Below are 20928 nucleotides of genomic sequence, written 5' to 3'. Positions count from 1 at the left end.
CACCCAGTTCCCCCGACCATACTAAACGTAAACGCACTAAACGACAAGAACTGAGTAAAGCCCTCTCTCAGAGAACTGATCAACAGTCTGAACATAGCGTTTCTACATGTTCCTCCGATAAAAAGTAAGTACTCTAACCTTAGGTTAGTTGTGCACAGTATACGCTTCGTGTCTGTTTCCTGTTTGTCAATTTCTTGACAACATTGAACGTTGTATGACATTTCCGTTTCCAGTAATAGTGCAGTTTGTAGGATATTTCTATTCAGCATATCGATTCTTCCTGATTTCAATAGCTTGTGTAAAATATGATGTCCTTACAAACCGATTTACATTTTTCTACAATGTTTTTCTTTTTCATCATCATGTCTATTAAAATAGCAACTATCAATATTAACAACCTGCAGTCACCTGCCAAAGAATTTTCGTTACATGATTTTCTAATTCAGTCGCATATAGATGTCGCGCTATTACAGGAAGTTGGCTTAGAAAGGCTAAATTTCGGTGCAGCTTATACAGTTTATAATAATTACACCACAAATGGCACAGGTACTGCAATAGTGGTCAAGAGTGACGTAAACTTCACACCTGAAATATTTCACCCAACCGGCAGAATAATGACTGGCACGTTAGGAAGCATAAAGCTCGTAAATCTGTATTCACCATCCGGATCACAACATCGTGAATGAATTTTATGTACATGAAAGGAATGAATTTTATGTACATGATGTTCCATCTGCCTTCTCCTCAAACACTGACCATTTTTTACTGGCTGGAGATTTCAACGCCGTCCTCCGTCCTGAAGACCAATCTCCTGGTTTTAACTACTGTCCTACCTTAAATGAACTGGTTAAAGGGTTTCACTTACAAGACAGCTGGCTATTGAAACGTCCACATGAACGTGGATATACTTACGTTCGGAATAATTCAGCTTCAAGAATTGACCGTATCTATTTGTCTCCCAGCCTAGCTAAAAAGATTATAGACGTAGAAGTAACTCCTACCATCTTTTCTGATCATCACGCATACGCCATATCTTTGAAAATTCCTGATGTCAAAATTGAACGTGGTAGAGGATACTGGCACTTCAACACTTCCCTTCTCGCTGACACTAATTACTGTGAAGCTTTTACAGCTAAATGGCACTATTGGGTGACACAACGACGACATTTTCGAACGCTCAGCGAATGGTGGCATCAATATCTGAAACCTCGTGTTTCTAGTTTTTCCAGATGGTATTCGTCAGAGAAGAGTCGAGATGATCGTAACCTGTACAATTTTTATTACAGATGTTTATGTGATGCTCAACATTCAGCACTTTCTGATCGTACGCTTCTATGTACTGTTAATAAATTTAAAGCAAAACTTTTAACCATGACCAGAAACAGAATGAAAGGTGTACTTATCAGAAGTAAATCTCCTATATTCGACCTCGAAGAAGAGCCATCCCTACATCATGTTATACAGGAGTATAAGCGTGGTGCGAGTAAATTAGTAGCACGCATTCAAGATGACGAAGGGAACACATTTTTCTCTTTCCCTGAAATCAAAACAGCGTTTTACACCTACTATAATTCCCTATTTGGTGACTGCGGCGAAGCAAACACCCAACAACAGATTTTCCACAACCTTTCTCCAGTGCTCGATTATGATTCAGCTAGAGCGATGGACACCCCGATTTCGAAAGAAGAGGTAGAATCTGCTGTGATGAATGCCCCTTCTAACAAATCTCCTGGTCTAGATGGACTTCCAGCAGAATGGTACCAACGCTTCTTCCCTTTGATAGGAGACACATTAACAGACATAGTCAATGAATATTTCAGTGATGCACCTGTGCAAAAGTATAAATCTCCAGGAGTGACAGTCCTTATTCCCAAAGTAAATAATGCGACTTTAGTTACTGATTACCGACCCATCACACTAATGAACTCTGACTATAAACTTCTGGCCCGCTGCTTGAATACCAGACTACAACCATATTTGGAATCCTTGGCAGGGCCATACCAATTTGCAAGTGTAGGAGATAGGAAAATCTATCATCTTCTGCAAACGATTCGGGATGTAATTGCTAGTTGCCAAGCTTTCTCTAGCACTCCTGCAGTTTTATCTATTGATTTCCATCAGGCATTTGATAGAGTAAATCATGCCTATTTATGGGCGCTTCTACAAAAGTTTGGCATAGGGGAGAAATTCATCAGATGGATCCGTGTACTCTATGATGAAGCACAAACAAAACTTAAAATAAACGGATTTTTGAGTGAGCCCATAAAAATCAAACGCAGTGTCCGACAAGGCTGTCCTCTGAGCATGACCCTTTTTATTATTTCCCTTAGTCCTCTACTCTGGCACATTGCAGCACATATACAAGGGATTTCTTTTCATAATAATGGATTAAAAGTTTGCAGTTATGCGGATGATGTGACGGTGTTCTTACGTGACCAAGAGGATCTTCATTCTGTAGAAGCATGCATTGAAGATTATGTGAATATGTCTGGCACTCTGGTAAATCGTGCAAAGACTAAAATACTGCCACTTGTACAGAACTCTTTTATCACACAAATACGAACGGTCGACCAATTGAAAATCCTTGGGATAACCTTCACGCGTCTCCTTGCTGAAACCATACAGTTAGATTACAACCAGTTAGTTAATACTGTGCGACATGTTCTCCCACTTCACAGATCCCGTCAACTCAGCTTACGGTCCAGAGTGTATTTTCTAAATGTCTTCGCATTTTCCAAACTATGGTATCTAGCCCAGATCCTACCTATGCCCTCCCACATTGCGAAACGTCTTACCAGTGTTGGGAATTGGTTTCTTTGGCACGGTCACGTCTTCAGAGTCAAATACCCATATACCTGTCTACCCACCGGACATGGAGGTTTGGGTCTTGTTCATATTGAATGTAAAGCTACTGCTTTATTCAAGTTTCGATCATTTGAAAATATTCAACACAATGTAAATTGGGTCAGCCATGGTATCTTAGCTGATTGTATCGAACGTATAGGTAAAAACTTGCCTCTACATATCAAATCAATCCCTTGTTGCTACTGGTATTTCAGAGACGTGGTTGCTGATTATATTTATATGAGTGCTGAACAACAAGCATCAATAACTTCAGTGAAGTGCTTTTATATATTGCTCCTCAACCAGCTGAACCTTGAGCCTCCTCGTATGGAACTGAAACATCCAAACAACAATTGGTCCCAGATTTGGGGCAATGTGTTTGCTCGTCACATTCCACGATCTGTTCAATCTACTTGGTACACTGTTGTCAATGAGCTTCTCCCCACGAATGCCAAAAAGCACCGTCTCAAATTTAGTGACACTACTAGTTGTGTCACATGTGGTAATGAAGATGATATTGTGCATCGCTTAATTCAATGTGGATCTGCAGCGACAATATGGCTCAAATTCCAAACAGCTGTCAGCAAAGTCTGCCGTACAGTTCCTACTCTTACCACAGTTCGCATATTCGTTCTACCGGACTTTCACTTTTATCCAACCACTAAACTCAATTCAATACCTGGTTAGCAGCTCATACGATTGAATACATACTACAATCCTCAAAACTACGCTTTGTAACAGACTATCAAGATTTCTTGTGCACTCAATACAGACACTTTCCGCCCGCTAGAAAGAAAAAGCTATTTGCGAACTACCTGGACATTGTACTTTCTGAATATATTTGAAGTTCAACAATAGCATGGTAAAATTCTACTTCTCTCCATCAAATCCCGATTTTAGCACTCTTGTATACTATTTGTCGATATCTGTGTGACACTTCTCTACTGTATAAATGCTGTAAACATTATTTGTATATTCATCCTGTAATCATGTAATACTTCTGCTGTTATAGTATATTGTATTTCATATGTAATTACTCTGTAATCCTTAAAGAACAATAAAAAAAAGAGAAAAAAAATCACATCCAAAACGCGGAAGGTCCCAGGTTCGATCCCTGGCGAGCACACTGATGTTTTATTTTATTACGTCTATATTAACGAATGCTGGTCTGCACTTTCACAGTCAACCTTAATATGCCTTCAAGGCAGTACCTATGCTATTCTATCATATACAACATGCGATTCCCTTATTTTACTATGACATTACATGTAATTATTAAGGGAAGTGCGAATATTAAATAAAAGTAAGGCTAGCAAAAGTGAAGTAAGCATATACGGAGAAGAACAATATTTTCGAGTTTTTGTATGAAATGTTAAGAGACAGTCATGAAATGATATTGTGTAGATTATGATAGATGAGTCAGGAGAGCGGACAAAATGCAAGAAATTTAAAATAATAAGCCACTTTTGAAATATGGGCGTAAATACGAATTAGAAATGGCATCTTTGAATTTAAGGTCCGTCGGTTATGTTCTTGGGACTACGATTAAAACAAACGAATGGTTATGGAAGAATTAGTAGAATGAGAGAATGGGAGGAACTAGGAGTATATCAGAAAACCAACGAACACGATGTTGTCCACCACAAAATTGGCTGGCGATCGAACCAGGGGTAATCGCTCTAGCAGTGATCAGTCGTGCCCCCTATCAATAAGAATTCAAGATAAGAACTTGTTGGAAAAGGATCCAATGAGAAAGAGCTGGAAATTGCACAGCTAAAATCTTACCCAACTCATGTGATGCTGTCGAATTAAATTCAGGGAAAGGAACTAAGAGTTAGATTTGATTATCGCTATTAAAGTTAATAATCCAGCCGAAGATCTTAGGTGACGAGTTTTCAGATACAACTTGACATTATTGATGATTATTACATTAGTATATTTCGAATTAATATTATAAAACTATCGCCCCCGGGTGGGCTCGAACCACCAACCTTTCGGTTAACAGCCGAACGCGCTAGCCGATTGCGCCACGGAGGCCCATCATCTTATTTGAGCGCTGTTTCGCAATACTACAGCACCACAACACGCCTCTACTCTACTTTGAATACGCGATATGATAATGTGAAAAGTAATTTATCAACACCATTTGATAAAGCTATAACTATTAAGTTCTGAAAATTGCTGTATGTAATTCTACATATTCACTTTTACTAAAACGACGAATCTTCTTTCTCTTTTCCAAATTCCTCCTGCTATAATAAAATCCTTTTCATGATTAACTGAGAAATGACTTTCCTTTTGTCAATATCCTTCTCATTGATCCAATTCACTCAACAATGTGAGCTTCTTACACTTTGAGATCATTTTACCATCTGTTGTTCTATTATATTATTTATGTGGGTTGCACACTTCGTATATCAAGTATGTGGGATATTTGTGCGTTGTTTATTTACTCTCTCTATGGGCAGTGTTTCTTTATATAAAAGGATTTTATGCGTACGAGGCATGTGAGAGCGTAGTAATAATACTTTTCTCATCTCAATTTTGAAAATTTTTAAAAATTTAAAACATAACGGCAGCAGCACCTTTACGCGATTTCATGTTAACATTTTCTTCAGAACTACTAAGCAAAGACTGCTTACTGTTCTAAACGAGATTTCCGAATCATATATAGTTATATGAAGGGAGGCGTTACCCATACTGAACTTGTCTTCAAAATGCAATTATCTTCGTGATTTCTTAACTATGTGAGAAGCAAAATGAATTAGCAGAGCGTGGTTTCGATCCACGGACCTCTGGGTTATTGGCCCAGCACGCTTCCACTGCGCCACTCTGCTGCTGTTTGGTAATATACTGTTTGACTATCCAAATTCATTATTGTTATTTTGTATTAGCAGATTGCAGTACATGATGAGCAATATATAACACACAATGTAGTAACTGAGTAAAACCAAGGGCAGTAGTGTTTCTTGAGCGGTCTCACTGTTCTATTTTCATTCTCTTCGCTCTTCATCATATTTCACTGATACCAATTAATAATATCGTACAATATTATAACTACAAAGAATCGAAACTTGCCACAGATTTCAGATTAGTTATTTAAGTTGGAGAATCTCCGTTTTGACGTCTGTATTTCTTACATAAGATATATATTTTTCCTAAGTTGTAATCTTCTAAATTTTTCATGTCAATAATCGCCAGATCAACTAATTCAATTACCAATATGGCTACATTGATGTAACCAAATGAACCCGTCAGGACTTGATTGGTATGTCATTCGCTGTCGTACAAACTCCTAAACACAAAGCGCCCTTCCCCGTCACGGTATGTGGCAATCCAGATAGCTGGATAACAGAGTTAGAATGGAAAGGTCCAATTTACGCACGGCCCATAGGTCCCAAGCGGCATATTTTTAGAAATTGAGAATAAAGCAGGGGTGCCCACAAGGGGGGGCTATGACGCAAACTGCGTCATTGAAATATTCTGGGGGGGTTAAAAATCCATATAAATATGTTTGATGGGGGGGGGGTAAAATTAATCGAAAAGAAGATTTTTTTCATGGAAGAACACCTACGGATAGACACTTGGGGGGGTGCGTCATGGACATAAGGGGGGGTGGGCACCACTGAATAAAGTATGGTAAACGGAAATAAGAGGCTGTCTACAAACGTAAGGTGAATCATTACTGATGGCAATGGTGATGCAGTACTACATCGCGACCTTTGCAACGCTGCTCTTTGTGTAAAACTAAAATGGCTTAGTTTTCGTGCTGTGTTTACTAGGTTTGTTTCATTTACAAAGACATTGCTATAGAAAACAAAACGAGAGACGCAAAATATGATGTGCGAATAATATGCCGAACGGTAAAAGTGTTAGATACTGCCCTGCACTTAGCCGTGATCTCTCATTTTTCAGGTAAGTGTAATAAACGTTTGAGTATGGTTTTCGCATGCAAAATTGTGGGTAATCCAATCTCGTGTTTTACAAATATTAGTTTATACGAAATATGAGTACAGGTCGCAAGAAGTCACGCATGTGTTCCCTACTTCACATGAACATTCTTGCACTGTTTTGCTTGAGTATAAGCAGACATCAATGTGTGTGCTCGTGGTGTAGTGGTTATCACATCCGCCTAACACGCGGAAGGTCCCAGGTTCGATCCCTGGCGAGCACACTGATGTTTTATTTTATTACGTCTATATTAACGAATGCTGGTCTGCACTTTCACAGTCAACCTTAATATGCCTTCAAGGCAGTACCTATGCTATTCTATCATATACAACATGCGATTCCCTTATTTTACTATGACATTACATGTAATTATTAAGGGAAGTGCGAATATTAAATAAAAGTAAGGCTAGCAAAAGTGAAGTAAGCATATACGGAGAAGAACAATATTTTCGAGTTTTTGTATGAAATGTTAAGAGACAGTCATGAAATGATATTGTGTAGATTATGATAGATGAGTCAGGAGAGCGGACAAAATGCAAGAAATTTAAAATAATAAGCCACTTTTGAAATATGGGCGTAAATACGAATTAGAAATGGCATCTTTGAATTTAAGGTCCGTCGGTTATGTTCTTGGGACTACGATTAAAACAAACGAATGGTTATGGAAGAACTAGTAGAATGAGAGAATGGGAGGAACTAGGAGTATATCAGAAAACCAACGAACACGATGTTGTCCACCACAAAATTGGCTGGCGATCGAACCAGGGGTAATCGCTCTAGCAGTGATCAGTCGTGCCCCCTATCAATAAGAATTCAAGATAAGAACTTGTTGGAAAAGGATCCAATGAGAAAGAGCTGGAAATTGCACAGCTAAAATCTTACCCAACTCATGTGATGCTGTCGAATTAAATTCAGGGAAAGGAACTAAGAGTTAGATTTGATTATCGCTATTAAAGTTAATAATCCAGCCGAAGATCTTAGGTGACGAGATTTCAGATACAACTTGACATTATTGATGATTATTACATTAGTATATTTCGAATTAATATTATAAAACTATCGCCCCCGGGTGGGCTCGAACCACCAACCTTTCGGTTAACAGCCGAACGAGCTAGCCGATTGCGCCACGGAGGCCCACCATCTTATTTGAGCGCTGTTTCGCAATACTACAGCACCACAACACGCCTCTACTCTACTTTGAATACGCGATATGATAATGTGAAAAGTAATTTATCAACACCATTTGATAAAGCTATAACTATTAAGTTCTGAAAATTGCTGTATGTAATTCTACATATTCACTTTTACTAAAACGACGAATCTTCTTTCTCTTTTCCAAATTCCTCCTGCTATAATAAAATCCTTTTCATGATTAACTGAGAAATGACTTTCCTTTTGTCAATATCCTTCTCATTGATCCAATTCACTCAACAATGTGAGCTTCTTACACTTTGAGATCATTTTACCATCTGTTGTTCTATTATATTATTTATGTGGGTTGCACACTTCGTATATCAAGTATGTGGGATATTTGTGCGTTGTTTATTTACTCTCTCTATGGGCAGTGTTTCTTTATATAAAAGGATTTTATGCGTACGAGGCATGTGAGAGCGTAGTAATAATACTTTTCTCATCTCAATTTTGAAAATTTTTAAAAATTTAAAACATAACGGCAGCAGCACCTTTACGCGATTTCATGTTAACATTTTCTTCAGAACTACTAAGCAAAGACTGCTTAGACTGTTCTAAACGAGATTTCCGAATCATATATAGTTATATGAAGGGAGGCGTTACCCATACTGAACTTGTCTTCAAAATGCAATTATCTTCGTGATTTCTTAACTATGTGAGAAGCAAAATGAATTAGCAGAGCGTGGTTTCGATCCACGGACCTCTGGGTTATTGGCCCAGCACGCTTCCACTGCGCCACTCTGCTGCGGTTTGGTAATATACTGTTTGACTATCCAAATTCATTATTGTTATTTTGTATTAGCAGATTGCAGTACATGATGAGCAATATATAACACACAATGTAGTAACTGAGTAAAACCAAGGGCAGTAGTGTTTCTTGAGCGGTCTCACTGTTCTATTTTCATTCTCTTCGCTCTTCATCATATTTCACTGATACCAATTAATAATATCGTACAATATTATAACTACAAAGAATCGAAACTTGCCACAGATTTCAGATTAGTTATTTAAGTTGGAGAATCTCCGTTTTGACGTCTGTATTTCTTACATAAGATATATATTTTTCCTAAGTTGTAATCTTCTAAATTTTTCATGTCAATAATCGCCAGATCAACTAATTCAATTACCAATATGGCTACATTGATGTAACCAAATGAACCCGTCAGGACTTGATTGGTATGTCATTCGCTGTCGTACAAACTCCTAAACACAAAGCGCCCTTCCCCGTCACGGTATGTGGCAATCCAGATAGCTGGATAACAGAGTTAGAATGGAAAGGTCCAATTTACGCACGGCCCATAGGTCCCAAGCGGCATATTTTTAGAAATTGAGAATAAAGTATGGTAAACGGAAATAAGAGGCTGTCTACAAACGTAAGGTGAATCATTACTGATGGCAATGGTGATGCAGTACTACATCGCGACCTTTGCAACGCTGCTCTTTGTGTAAAACTAAAATGGCTTAGTTTTCGTGCTGTGTTTACTAGGTTTGTTTCATTTACAAAGACATTGCTATAGAAAACAAAACGAGAGACGCAAAATATGATGTGCGAATAATATGCCGAACGGTAAAAGTGTTAGATACTGCCCTGCACTTAGCCGTGATCTCTCATTTTTCAGGTAAGTGTAATAAACGTTTGAGTATGGTTTTCGCATGCAAAATTGTGGGTAATCCAATCTCGTGTTTTACAAATATTAGTTTATACGAAAAATGAGTACAGGTCGCAAGAAGTCACGCATGTGTTCCCTACTTCACATGAACATTCTTGCACTGTTTTGCTTGAGTATAAGCAAACATTAATGTGTGTGCTCGTGGTGTAGTGGTTATCACATCCGCCTAACACGCGGAAGGTCCCAGGTTCGATCCCTGGCGAGCACACTGATGTTTTATTTTATTACGTCTATATTAACGAATGCTGGTCTGCACTTTCACAGTCAACCTTAATATGCCTTCAAGGCAGTACCTATGCTATTCTATCATATACAACATGCGATTCCCTTATTTTACTATGACATTACATGTAATTATTAAGGGAAGTGCGAATATTAAATAAAAGTAAGGCTAGCAAAAGTGAAGTAAGCATATACGGAGAAGAACAATATTTTCGAGTTTTTGTATGAAATGTTAAGAGACAGTCATGAAATGATATTGTGTAGATTATGATAGATGAGTCAGGAGAGCGGACAAAATGCAAGAAATTTAAAATAATAAGCCACTTTTGAAATATGGGCGTAAATACGAATTAGAAATGGCATCTTTGAATTTAAGGTCCGTCGGTTATGTTCTTGGGACTACGATTAAAACAAACGAATGGTTATGGAAGAACTAGTAGAATGAGAGAATGGGAGGAACTAGGAGTATATCAGAAAACCAACGAACACGATGTTGTCCACCACAAAATTGGCTGGCGATCGAACCAGGGGTAATCGCTCTAGCAGTGATCAGTCGTGCCCCCTATCAATAAGAATTCAAGATAAGAACTTGTTGGAAAAGGATCCAATGAGAAAGAGCTGGAAATTGCACAGCTAAAATCTTACCCAACTCATGTGATGCTGTCGAATTAAATTCAGGGAAAGGAACTAAGAGTTAGATTTGATTATCGCTATTAAAGTTAATAATCCAGCCGAAGATCTTAGGTGACGAGATTTCAGATACAACTTGACATTATTGATGATTATTACATTAGTATATTTCGAATTAATATTATAAAACTATCGCCCCCGGGTGGGCTCGAACCACCAACCTTTCGGTTAACAGCCGAACGCGCTAGCCGATTGCGCCACGGAGGCCCACCATCTTATTTGAGCGCTGTTTCGCAATACTACAGCACCACAACACGCCTCTACTCTACTTTGAATACGCGATATGATAATGTGAAAAGTAATTTATCAACACCATTTGATAAAGCTATAACTATTAAGTTCTGAAAATTGCTGTATGTAATTCTACATATTCACTTTTACTAAAACGACGAATCTTCTTTCTCTTTTCCAAATTCCTCCTGCTATAATAAAATCCTTTTCATGATTAACTGAGAAATGACTTTCCTTTTGTCAATATCCTTCTCATTGATCCAATTCACTCAACAATGTGAGCTTCTTACACTTTGAGATCATTTTACCATCTGTTGTTCTATTATATTATTTATGTGGGTTGCACACTTCGTATATCAAGTATGTGGGATATTTGTGCGTTGTTTATTTACTCTCTCTATGGGCAGTGTTTCTTTATATAAAAGGATTTTATGCGTACGAGGCATGTGAGAGCGTAGTAATAATACTTTTCTCATCTCAATTTTGAAAATTTTTAAAAATTTAAAACATAACGGCAGCAGCACCTTTACGCGATTTCATGTTAACATTTTCTTCAGAACTACTAAGCAAAGACTGCTTAGACTGTTCTAAACGAGATTTCCGAATCATATATAGTTATATGAAGGGAGGCGTTACCCATACTGAACTTGTCTTCAAAATGCAATTATCTTCGTGATTTCTTAACTATGTGAGAAGCAAAATGAATTAGCAGAGCGTGGTTTCGATCCACGGACCTCTGGGTTATTGGCCCAGCACGCTTCCACTGCGCCACTCTGCTGCGGTTTGGTAATATACTGTTTGACTATCCAAATTCATTATTGTTATTTTGTATTAGCAGATTGCAGTACATGATGAGCAATATATAACACACAATGTAGTAACTGAGTAAAACCAAGGGCAGTAGTGTTTCTTGAGCGGTCTCACTGTTCTATTTTCATTCTCTTCGCTCTTCATCATATTTCACTGATACCAATTAATAATATCGTACAATATTATAACTACAAAGAATCGAAACTTGCCACAGATTTCAGATTAGTTATTTAAGTTGGAGAATCTCCGTTTTGACGTCTGTATTTCTTACATAAGATATATATTTTTCCTAAGTTGTAATCTTCTAAATTTTTCATGTCAATAATCGCCAGATCAACTAATTCAATTACCAATATGGCTACATTGATGTAACCAAATGAACCCGTCAGGACTTGATTGGTATGTCATTCGCTGTCGTACAAACTCCTAAACACAAAGCGCCCTTCCCCGTCACGGTATGTGGCAATCCAGATAGCTGGATAACAGAGTTAGAATGGAAAGGTCCAATTTACGCACGGCCCATAGGTCCCAAGCGGCATATTTTTAGAAATTGAGAATAAAGTATGGTAAACGGAAATAAGAGGCTGTCTACAAACGTAAGGTGAATCATTACTGATGGCAATGGTGATGCAGTACTACATCGCGACCTTTGCAACGCTGCTCTTTGTGTAAAACTAAAATGGCTTAGTTTTCGTGCTGTGTTTACTAGGTTTGTTTCATTTACAAAGACATTGCTATAGAAAACAAAACGAGAGACGCAAAATATGATGTGCGAATAATATGCCGAACGGTAAAAGTGTTAGATACTGCCCTGCACTTAGCCGTGATCTCTCATTTTTCAGGTAAGTGTAATAAACGTTTGAGTATGGTTTTCGCATGCAAAATTGTGGGTAATCCAATCTCGTGTTTTACAAATATTAGTTTATACGAAAAATGAGTACAGGTCGCAAGAAGTCACGCATGTGTTCCCTACTTCACATGAACATTCTTGCACTGTTTTGCTTGAGTATAAGCAAACATTAATGTGTGTGCTCGTGGTGTAGTGGTTATCACATCCGCCTAACACGCGGAAGGTCCCAGGTTCGATCCCTGGCGAGCACACTGATGTTTTATTTTATTACGTCTATATTAACGAATGCTGGTCTGCACTTTCACAGTCAACCTTAATATGCCTTCAAGGCAGTACCTATGCTATTCTATCATATACAACATGCGATTCCCTTATTTTACTATGACATTACATGTAATTATTAAGGGAAGTGCGAATATTAAATAAAAGTAAGGCTAGCAAAAGTGAAGTAAGCATATACGGAGAAGAACAATATTTTCGAGTTTTTGTATGAAATGTTAAGAGACAGTCATGAAATGATATTGTGTAGATTATGATAGATGAGTCAGGAGAGCGGACAAAATGCAAGAAATTTAAAATAATAAGCCACTTTTGAAATATGGGCGTAAATACGAATTAGAAATGGCATCTTTGAATTTAAGGTCCGTCGGTTATGTTCTTGGGACTACGATTAAAACAAACGAATGGTTATGGAAGAACTAGTAGAATGAGAGAATGGGAGGAACTAGGAGTATATCAGAAAACCAACGAACACGATGTTGTCCACCACAAAATTGGCTGGCGATCGAACCAGGGGTAATCGCTCTAGCAGTGATCAGTCGTGCCCCCTATCAATAAGAATTCAAGATAAGAACTTGTTGGAAAAGGATCCAATGAGAAAGAGCTGGAAATTGCACAGCTAAAATCTTACCCAACTCATGTGATGCTGTCGAATTAAATTCAGGGAAAGGAACTAAGAGTTAGATTTGATTATCGCTATTAAAGTTAATAATCCAGCCGAAGATCTTAGGTGACGAGATTTCAGATACAACTTGACATTATTGATGATTATTACATTAGTATATTTCGAATTAATATTATAAAACTATCGCCCCCGGGTGGGCTCGAACCACCAACCTTTCGGTTAACAGCCGAACGCGCTAGCCGATTGCGCCACGGAGGCCCACCATCTTATTTGAGCGCTGTTTCGCAATACTACAGCACCACAACACGCCTCTACTCTACTTTGAATACGCGATATGATAATGTGAAAAGTAATTTATCAACACCATTTGATAAAGCTATAACTATTAAGTTCTGAAAATTGCTGTATGTAATTCTACATATTCACTTTTACTAAAACGACGAATCTTCTTTCTCTTTTCCAAATTCCTCCTGCTATAATAAAATCCTTTTCATGATTAACTGAGAAATGACTTTCCTTTTGTCAATATCCTTCTCATTGATCCAATTCACTCAACAATGTGAGCTTCTTACACTTTGAGATCATTTTACCATCTGTTGTTCTATTATATTATTTATGTGGGTTGCACACTTCGTATATCAAGTATGTGGGATATTTGTGCGTTGTTTATTTACTCTCTCTATGGGCAGTGTTTCTTTATATAAAAGGATTTTATGCGTACGAGGCATGTGAGAGCGTAGTAATAATACTTTTCTCATCTCAATTTTGAAAATTTTTAAAAATTTAAAACATAACGGCAGCAGCACCTTTACGCGATTTCATGTTAACATTTTCTTCAGAACTACTAAGCAAAGACTGCTTAGACTGTTCTAAACGAGATTTCCGAATCATATATAGTTATATGAAGGGAGGCGTTACCCATACTGAACTTGTCTTCAAAATGCAATTATCTTCGTGATTTCTTAACTATGTGAGAAGCAAAATGAATTAGCAGAGCGTGGTTTCGATCCACGGACCTCTGGGTTATTGGCCCAGCACGCTTCCACTGCGCCACTCTGCTGCGGTTTGGTAATATACTGTTTGACTATCCAAATTCATTATTGTTATTTTGTATTAGCAGATTGCAGTACATGATGAGCAATATATAACACACAATGTAGTAACTGAGTAAAACCAAGGGCAGTAGTGTTTCTTGAGCGGTCTCACTGTTCTATTTTCATTCTCTTCGCTCTTCATCATATTTCACTGATACCAATTAATAATATCGTACAATATTATAACTACAAAGAATCGAAACTTGCCACAGATTTCAGATTAGTTATTTAAGTTGGAGAATCTCCGTTTTGACGTCTGTATTTCTTACATAAGATATATATTTTTCCTAAGTTGTAATCTTCTAAATTTTTCATGTCAATAATCGCCAGATCAACTAATTCAATTACCAATATGGCTACATTGATGTAACCAAATGAACCCGTCAGGACTTGATTGGTATGTCATTCGCTGTCGTACAAACTCCTAAACACAAAGCGCCCTTCCCCGTCACGGTATGTGGCAATCCAGATAGCTGGATAACAGAGTTAGAATGGAAAGGTCCAATTTACGCACGGCCCATAGGTCCCAAGCGGCATATTTTTAGAAATTGAGAATAAAGTATGGTAAACGGAAATAAGAGGCTGTCTACAAACGTAAGGTGAATCATTACTGATGGCAATGGTGATGCAGTACTACATCGCGACCTTTGCAACGCTGCTCTTTGTGTAAAACTAAAATGGCTTAGTTTTCGTGCTGTGTTTACTAGGTTTGTTTCATTTACAAAGACATTGCTATAGAAAACAAAACGAGAGACGCAAAATATGATGTGCGAATAATATGCCGAACGGTAAAAGTGTTAGATACTGCCCTGCACTTAGCCGTGATCTCTCATTTTTCAGGTAAGTGTAATAAACGTTTGAGTATGGTTTTCGCATGCAAAATTGTGGGTAATCCAATCTCGTGTTTTACAAATATTAGTTTATACGAAAAATGAGTACAGGTCGCAAGAAGTCACGCATGTGTTCCCTACTTCACATGAACATTCTTGCACTGTTTTGCTTGAGTATAAGCAAACATTAATGTGTGTGCTCGTGGTGTAGTGGTTATCACATCCGCCTAACACGCGGAAGGTCCCAGGTTCGATCCCTGGCGAGCACACTGATGTTTTATTTTATTACGTCTATATTAACGAATGCTGGTCTGCACTTTCACAGTCAACCTTAATATGCCTTCAAGGCAGTACCTATGCTATTCTATCATATACAACATGCGATTCCCTTATTTTACTATGACATTACATGTAATTATTAAGGGAAGTGCGAATATTAAATAAAAGTAAGGCTAGCAAAAGTGAAGTAAGCATATACGGAGAAGAACAATATTTTCGAGTTTTTGTATGAAATGTTAAGAGACAGTCATGAAATGATATTGTGTAGATTATGATAGATGAGTCAGGAGAGCGGACAAAATGCAAGAAATTTAAAATAATAAGCCACTTTTGAAATATGGGCGTAAATACGAATTAGAAATGGCATCTTTGAATTTAAGGTCCGTCGGTTATGTTCTTGGGACTACGATTAAAACAAACGAATGGTTATGGAAGAACTAGTAGAATGAGAGAATGGGAGGAACTAGGAGTATATCAGAAAACCAACGAACACGATGTTGTCCACCACAAAATTGGCTGGCGATCGAACCAGGGGTAATCGCTCTAGCAGTGATCAGTCGTGCCCCCTATCAATAAGAATTCAAGATAAGAACTTGTTGGAAAAGGATCCAATGAGAAAGAGCTGGAAATTGCACAGCTAAAATCTTACCCAACTCATGTGATGCTGTCGAATTAAATTCAGGGAAAGGAACTAAGAGTTAGATTTGATTATCGCTATTAAAGTTAATAATCCAGCCGAAGATCTTAGGTGACGAGATTTCAGATACAACTTGACATTATTGATGATTATTACATTAGTATATTTCGAATTAATATTATAAAACTATCGCCCCCGGGTGGGCTCGAACCACCAACCTTTCGGGTAACAGCCGAACGCGCTAGCCGATTGCGCCACGGAGGCCCACCATCTTATTTGAGCGCTGTTTCGCAATACTACAGCACCACAACACGCCTCTACTCTACTTTGAATACGCGATATGATAATGTGAAAAGTAATTTATCAACACCATTTGATAAAGCTATAACTATTAAGTTCTGAAAATTGCTGTATGTAATTCTACATATTCACTTTTACTAAAACGACGAATCTTCTTTCTCTTTTCCAAATTCCTCCTGCTATAATAAAATCCTTTTCATGATTAACTGAGAAATGACTTTCCTTTTGTCAATATCCTTCTCATTGATCCAATTCACTCAACAATGTGAGCTTCTTACACTTTGAGATCATTTTACCATCTGTTGTTCTATTATATTATTTATGTGGGTTGCACACTTCGTATATCAAGTATGTGGGATATTTGTGCGTTGTTTATTTACTCTCTCTATGGGCAGTGTTTCTTTATATAAAAGGATTTTATGAGTACGAGGCATGTGAGAGCGTAGTAATAATACTTTTCTCATCTCAATTTTGAAAATTTTTAAAAATTTAAAACATAACGGCAGCAGCACCTTTACGCGATTTCATGTTAACATTTTCTTCAGAACTACTAAGTAAAGACTGCTCAGACTGTTCTAAACGAGATTTCCGAATCATATATAATTATATGAAGGGAGGCGTTACCCATACTGAACTTGTCTTCAAAATGCAATTATCTTCGTGATTTCTTAACTATGTGAGAAGCAAAATGAATTAGCAGAGCGTGGTTTCGATCCACGGACCTCTGGGTTATGGGCCCAGCACGCTTCCACTGCGCCACTCTGCTGCTGTTTGGTAATATACTGTTTGACTATCCAAATTCATTATTGTTATTTTGTATTAGCAGATTGCAGTACATGATGAGCAATATATAAAACACAATGTAGTAACTGAGTAAAACCGAGGGCAGTAGTGTTTCTTGAGCGGTCTCACTGTTCTATTTTCATTCTCTTCGCTCTTCATCATATTTCACTGATACCAATTAATAATATCGTACAATATTATAACTACAAAGAATCGAAACTTGCCACAGATTTCAGATTAGTTATTTAAGTTGGAGAATCTCCGTTTTGACGTCTGTATTTCTTACATAAGATATATATTTTTCCTAAGTTGTAATCTTCTAAATTTTTCATGTCAATAATCGCCAGATCAACTAATTCAATTACCAATATGGCTACATTGATGTAACCAAATGAACCCGTCAGGACTTGATTGGTATGTCATTCGCTGTCGTACAAACTCCTAAACACAAAGCGCCCTTCCCCGTCACGGTATGTGGCAATCCAGATAGCTGGATAACAGAGTTAGAATGGAAAGGTCCAATTTACGCACGGCCCATAGGTCCCAAGCGGCATATTTTTAGAAATTGAGAATAAAGTATGGTAAACGGAAATAAGAGGCTGTCTACAAACGTAAGGTGAATCATTACTGATGGCAATGGTGATGCAGTACTACATCGCGACCTTTGCAACGCTGCTCTTTGTGTAAAACTAAAATGGCTTAGTTTTCGTGCTGTGTTTACTAGGTTTGTTTCATTTACAAAGGCATTGCTATAGAAAACAAAACGAGAGACGCAAAATATGATGTACGAATAATATGCCGAACGGTAAAAGTGTTAGATACTGCCCTGCACTTAGCCGTGATCTCTCATTTTTCAGGTAAGTGTAATAAACGTTTGAGTATGGTTTTCGCATGCAAAATTGTGGGTAATCCAATCTCGTGTTTTACAAATATTAGTTTATACGAAATATGAGTACAGGTCGCAAGAAGTCACGCATGTGTTCCCTACTTCACATGAACATTCTTGCACTGTTTTGCTTGAGTATAAGCAGACATCAATGTGTGTGCTCGTGGTGTAGTGGTTATCACATCCGCCTAACACGCGGAAGGTCCCAGGTTCGATCTCTGGCGAGCACACTGATGTTTTATTTTATTACGTCTATATTAACGAATGCTGGTCTGCACTTTCACAGTCAACCTTAATATGCCTTCAAGGCAGTACCTATGCTATTCTATCATATACAACATGCGATTCCCTTATTTTACTATGACATTACATGTAATTATTAAGGGAAGTGCGAATATTAAATAAAAGTAAAAGTGAAGTAAGCATATACGGAGAAGAACAATATTTTCGAGTTTTTGTATGAAATGTTAAGAGACAGTCATGAAATGATATTGTGTAGATTATGATAGATGAGTCAGGAGAGCGGACAAAATGCAAGAAATTTAAAATAATAAGCCACTTTTGAAATATGGGCGTAAATACGAATTAGAAATGGCATCTTTGAATTTAAGGTCCGTCGGTTATGTTCTTGGGACTACGATTAAAACAAACGAATGGTTATGGAAGAACTAGTAGAATGAGAGAATGGGAGGAACTAGGAGTATATCAGAAAACCAACGAACACGATGTTGTCCACCACAAAATTGGCTGGCGATCGAACCAGGGGTAATCGCTCTAGCAGTGATCAGTCGTGCCCCCTATCAATAAGAATTCAAGATAAGAACTTGTTGGAAAAGGATCCAATGAGAAAGAGCTGGAAATTGCACAGCTAAAATCTTACCCAACTCATGTGATGCTGTCGAATTAAATTCAGGGAAAGGAACTAAGAGTTAGATTTGATTATCGCTATTAAAGTTAATAATCCAGCCGAAGATCTTAGGTGACGAGATTTCAGATACAACTTGACATTATTGATGATTATTACATTAGTATATTTCGAATTAATATTATAAAACTATCGCCCCCGGGTGGGCTCGAACCACCAACCTTTCGGTTAACAGCCGAACGCGCTAGCCGATTGCGCCACGGAGGCCCACCATCTTATTTGAGCGCTGTTTCGCAATACTACAGCACCACAACACGCCTCTACTCTACTTTGAATACGCGATATGATAATGTGAAAAGTAATTTATCAACACCATTTGATAAAGCTATAACTATTAAGTTCTGAAAATTGCTGTATGTAATTCTACATATTCACTTTTACTAAAACGACGAATCTTCTTTCTCTTTTCCAAATTCCTCCTGCTATAATAAAATCCTTTTCATGATTAACTGAGAAATGACTTTCCTTTTGTCAATATCCTTCTCATTGATCCAATTCACTCAACAATGTGAGCTTCTTACACTTTGAGATCATTTTACCATCTGTTGTTCTATTATATTATTTATGTGGGTTGCACACTTCGTATATCAAGTATGTGGGATATTTGTGCGTTGTTTATTTACTCTCTCTATGGGCAGTGTTTCTTTATATAAAAGGATTTTATGAGTACGAGGCATGTGAGAGCGTAGTAATAATACTTTTCTCATCTCAATTTTGAAAATTTTTAAAAATTTAAAACATAACGGCAGCAGCACCTTTACGCGATTTCATGTTAACATTTTCTTCAGAACTACTAAGTAAAGAGTGCTCAGACTGTTCTAAACGAGATTTCCGAATCATATATAATTATATGAAGGGAGGCGTTACCCATACTGAACTTGTCTTCAAAATGCAATTATCTTCGTGATTTCTTAACTATGTGAGAAGCAAAATGAATTAGCAGAGCGTGGTTTCGATCCACGGACCTCTGGGTTATGGGCCCAGCACGCTTCCACTGCGCCACTCTGCTGCTGTTTGGTAATATACTGTTTGACTATCCAAATTCATTATTGTTATTTTGTATTAGCAGATTGCAGTACATGATGAGCAATATATAAAACACAATGTAGTAACTGAGTAAAACCGAGGGCAGTAGTGTTTCTTGAGCGGTCTCACTGTTCTATTTTCATTCTCTTCGCTCTTCATCATATTTCACTGATACCAATTAATAATATCGTACAATATTATAACTACAAAGAATCGAAACTTGCCACAGATTTCAGATTAGTTATTTAAGTTGGAGAATCTCCGTTTTGACGTCTGTATTTCTTACATAAGATATATATTTTTCCTAAGTTGTAATCTTCTAAATTTTTCATGTCAATAATCGCCAGATCAACTAATTCAATTACCAATATGGCTACATTGATGTAACCAAATGAACCCGTCAGGACTTGATTGGTATGTCATTCGCTGTCGTACAAACTCCTAAACACAAAGCGCCCTTCCCCGTCACGGTATGTGGCAATCCAGATAGCTGGATAACAGAGTTAGAATGGAAAGGTCCAATTTACGCACGGCCCATAGGTCCCAAGCGGCATATTTTTAGAAATTGAGAATAAAGTATGGTAAACGGAAATAAGAGGCTGTCTACAAACGTAAGGTGAATCATTACTGATGGCAATGGTGATGCAGTACTACATCGCGACCTTTGCAACGCTGCTCTTTGTGTAAAACTAAAATGGCTTAGTTTTCGTGCTGTGTTTACTAGGTTTGTTTCATTTACAAAGGCATTGCTATAGAAAACAAAACGAGAGACGCAAAATATGATGTACGAATAATATGCCGAACG

The 20928-nt window shown here is 37.6% G+C and overlaps 17 non-coding genes across 17 annotated transcripts; 5 read left to right on the top strand and 12 right to left on the bottom strand.

Moving 5' to 3' along the window:
• Positions 1 to 4807: 4807 nt before the first annotated feature.
• Positions 4808 to 4881, bottom strand: TRNAN-GUU (transfer RNA asparagine (anticodon GUU)). Its single transcript has one exon. It is a non-coding gene; the product is annotated as a tRNA-Asn (tRNA).
• A 728-nt stretch (positions 4882 to 5609) lies between these two features.
• Positions 5610 to 5681, bottom strand: TRNAI-AAU (transfer RNA isoleucine (anticodon AAU)). The gene has a single exon. It is a non-coding gene; the product is annotated as a tRNA-Ile (tRNA).
• Positions 5682 to 6945: 1264 nt separating this feature from the next.
• On the top strand, positions 6946 to 7018 carry TRNAV-AAC (transfer RNA valine (anticodon AAC)). The gene has a single exon. It is a non-coding gene; the product is annotated as a tRNA-Val (tRNA).
• Positions 7019 to 7855: 837 nt separating this feature from the next.
• Positions 7856 to 7929, bottom strand: TRNAN-GUU (transfer RNA asparagine (anticodon GUU)). The gene has a single exon. It is a non-coding gene; the product is annotated as a tRNA-Asn (tRNA).
• Positions 7930 to 8659: 730 nt separating this feature from the next.
• TRNAI-AAU (transfer RNA isoleucine (anticodon AAU)) lies at positions 8660 to 8731 on the bottom strand. The gene has a single exon. It is a non-coding gene; the product is annotated as a tRNA-Ile (tRNA).
• A 1060-nt stretch (positions 8732 to 9791) lies between these two features.
• TRNAV-AAC (transfer RNA valine (anticodon AAC)) lies at positions 9792 to 9864 on the top strand. Its single transcript has one exon. It is a non-coding gene; the product is annotated as a tRNA-Val (tRNA).
• Positions 9865 to 10701: 837 nt separating this feature from the next.
• TRNAN-GUU (transfer RNA asparagine (anticodon GUU)) lies at positions 10702 to 10775 on the bottom strand. Its single transcript has one exon. It is a non-coding gene; the product is annotated as a tRNA-Asn (tRNA).
• Positions 10776 to 11505: 730 nt separating this feature from the next.
• On the bottom strand, positions 11506 to 11577 carry TRNAI-AAU (transfer RNA isoleucine (anticodon AAU)). The gene has a single exon. It is a non-coding gene; the product is annotated as a tRNA-Ile (tRNA).
• Positions 11578 to 12637: 1060 nt separating this feature from the next.
• TRNAV-AAC (transfer RNA valine (anticodon AAC)) lies at positions 12638 to 12710 on the top strand. The gene has a single exon. It is a non-coding gene; the product is annotated as a tRNA-Val (tRNA).
• Positions 12711 to 13547: 837 nt separating this feature from the next.
• TRNAN-GUU (transfer RNA asparagine (anticodon GUU)) lies at positions 13548 to 13621 on the bottom strand. The gene has a single exon. It is a non-coding gene; the product is annotated as a tRNA-Asn (tRNA).
• A 730-nt stretch (positions 13622 to 14351) lies between these two features.
• Positions 14352 to 14423, bottom strand: TRNAI-AAU (transfer RNA isoleucine (anticodon AAU)). Its single transcript has one exon. It is a non-coding gene; the product is annotated as a tRNA-Ile (tRNA).
• A 1060-nt stretch (positions 14424 to 15483) lies between these two features.
• TRNAV-AAC (transfer RNA valine (anticodon AAC)) lies at positions 15484 to 15556 on the top strand. The gene has a single exon. It is a non-coding gene; the product is annotated as a tRNA-Val (tRNA).
• An 837-nt stretch (positions 15557 to 16393) lies between these two features.
• TRNAN-GUU (transfer RNA asparagine (anticodon GUU)) lies at positions 16394 to 16467 on the bottom strand. The gene has a single exon. It is a non-coding gene; the product is annotated as a tRNA-Asn (tRNA).
• Positions 16468 to 17197: 730 nt separating this feature from the next.
• TRNAM-CAU (transfer RNA methionine (anticodon CAU)) lies at positions 17198 to 17269 on the bottom strand. Its single transcript has one exon. It is a non-coding gene; the product is annotated as a tRNA-Met (tRNA).
• Positions 17270 to 18329: 1060 nt separating this feature from the next.
• On the top strand, positions 18330 to 18402 carry TRNAV-AAC (transfer RNA valine (anticodon AAC)). Its single transcript has one exon. It is a non-coding gene; the product is annotated as a tRNA-Val (tRNA).
• Positions 18403 to 19230: 828 nt separating this feature from the next.
• TRNAN-GUU (transfer RNA asparagine (anticodon GUU)) lies at positions 19231 to 19304 on the bottom strand. The gene has a single exon. It is a non-coding gene; the product is annotated as a tRNA-Asn (tRNA).
• A 730-nt stretch (positions 19305 to 20034) lies between these two features.
• Positions 20035 to 20106, bottom strand: TRNAM-CAU (transfer RNA methionine (anticodon CAU)). Its single transcript has one exon. It is a non-coding gene; the product is annotated as a tRNA-Met (tRNA).
• Positions 20107 to 20928: the final 822 nt, after the last annotated feature.

This window comes from Thermobia domestica, chromosome 12, assembly GCF_964235325.1.
Source record: "Thermobia domestica chromosome 12, izTheDome1.hap1.1, whole genome shotgun sequence".
Classification (NCBI taxonomy): Eukaryota; Metazoa; Arthropoda; class Insecta; order Zygentoma; family Lepismatidae; genus Thermobia; species Thermobia domestica.
Note: the sequence above shows the minus strand (reverse complement) of the source record. Positions and strands in the feature narration are given on the sequence as shown.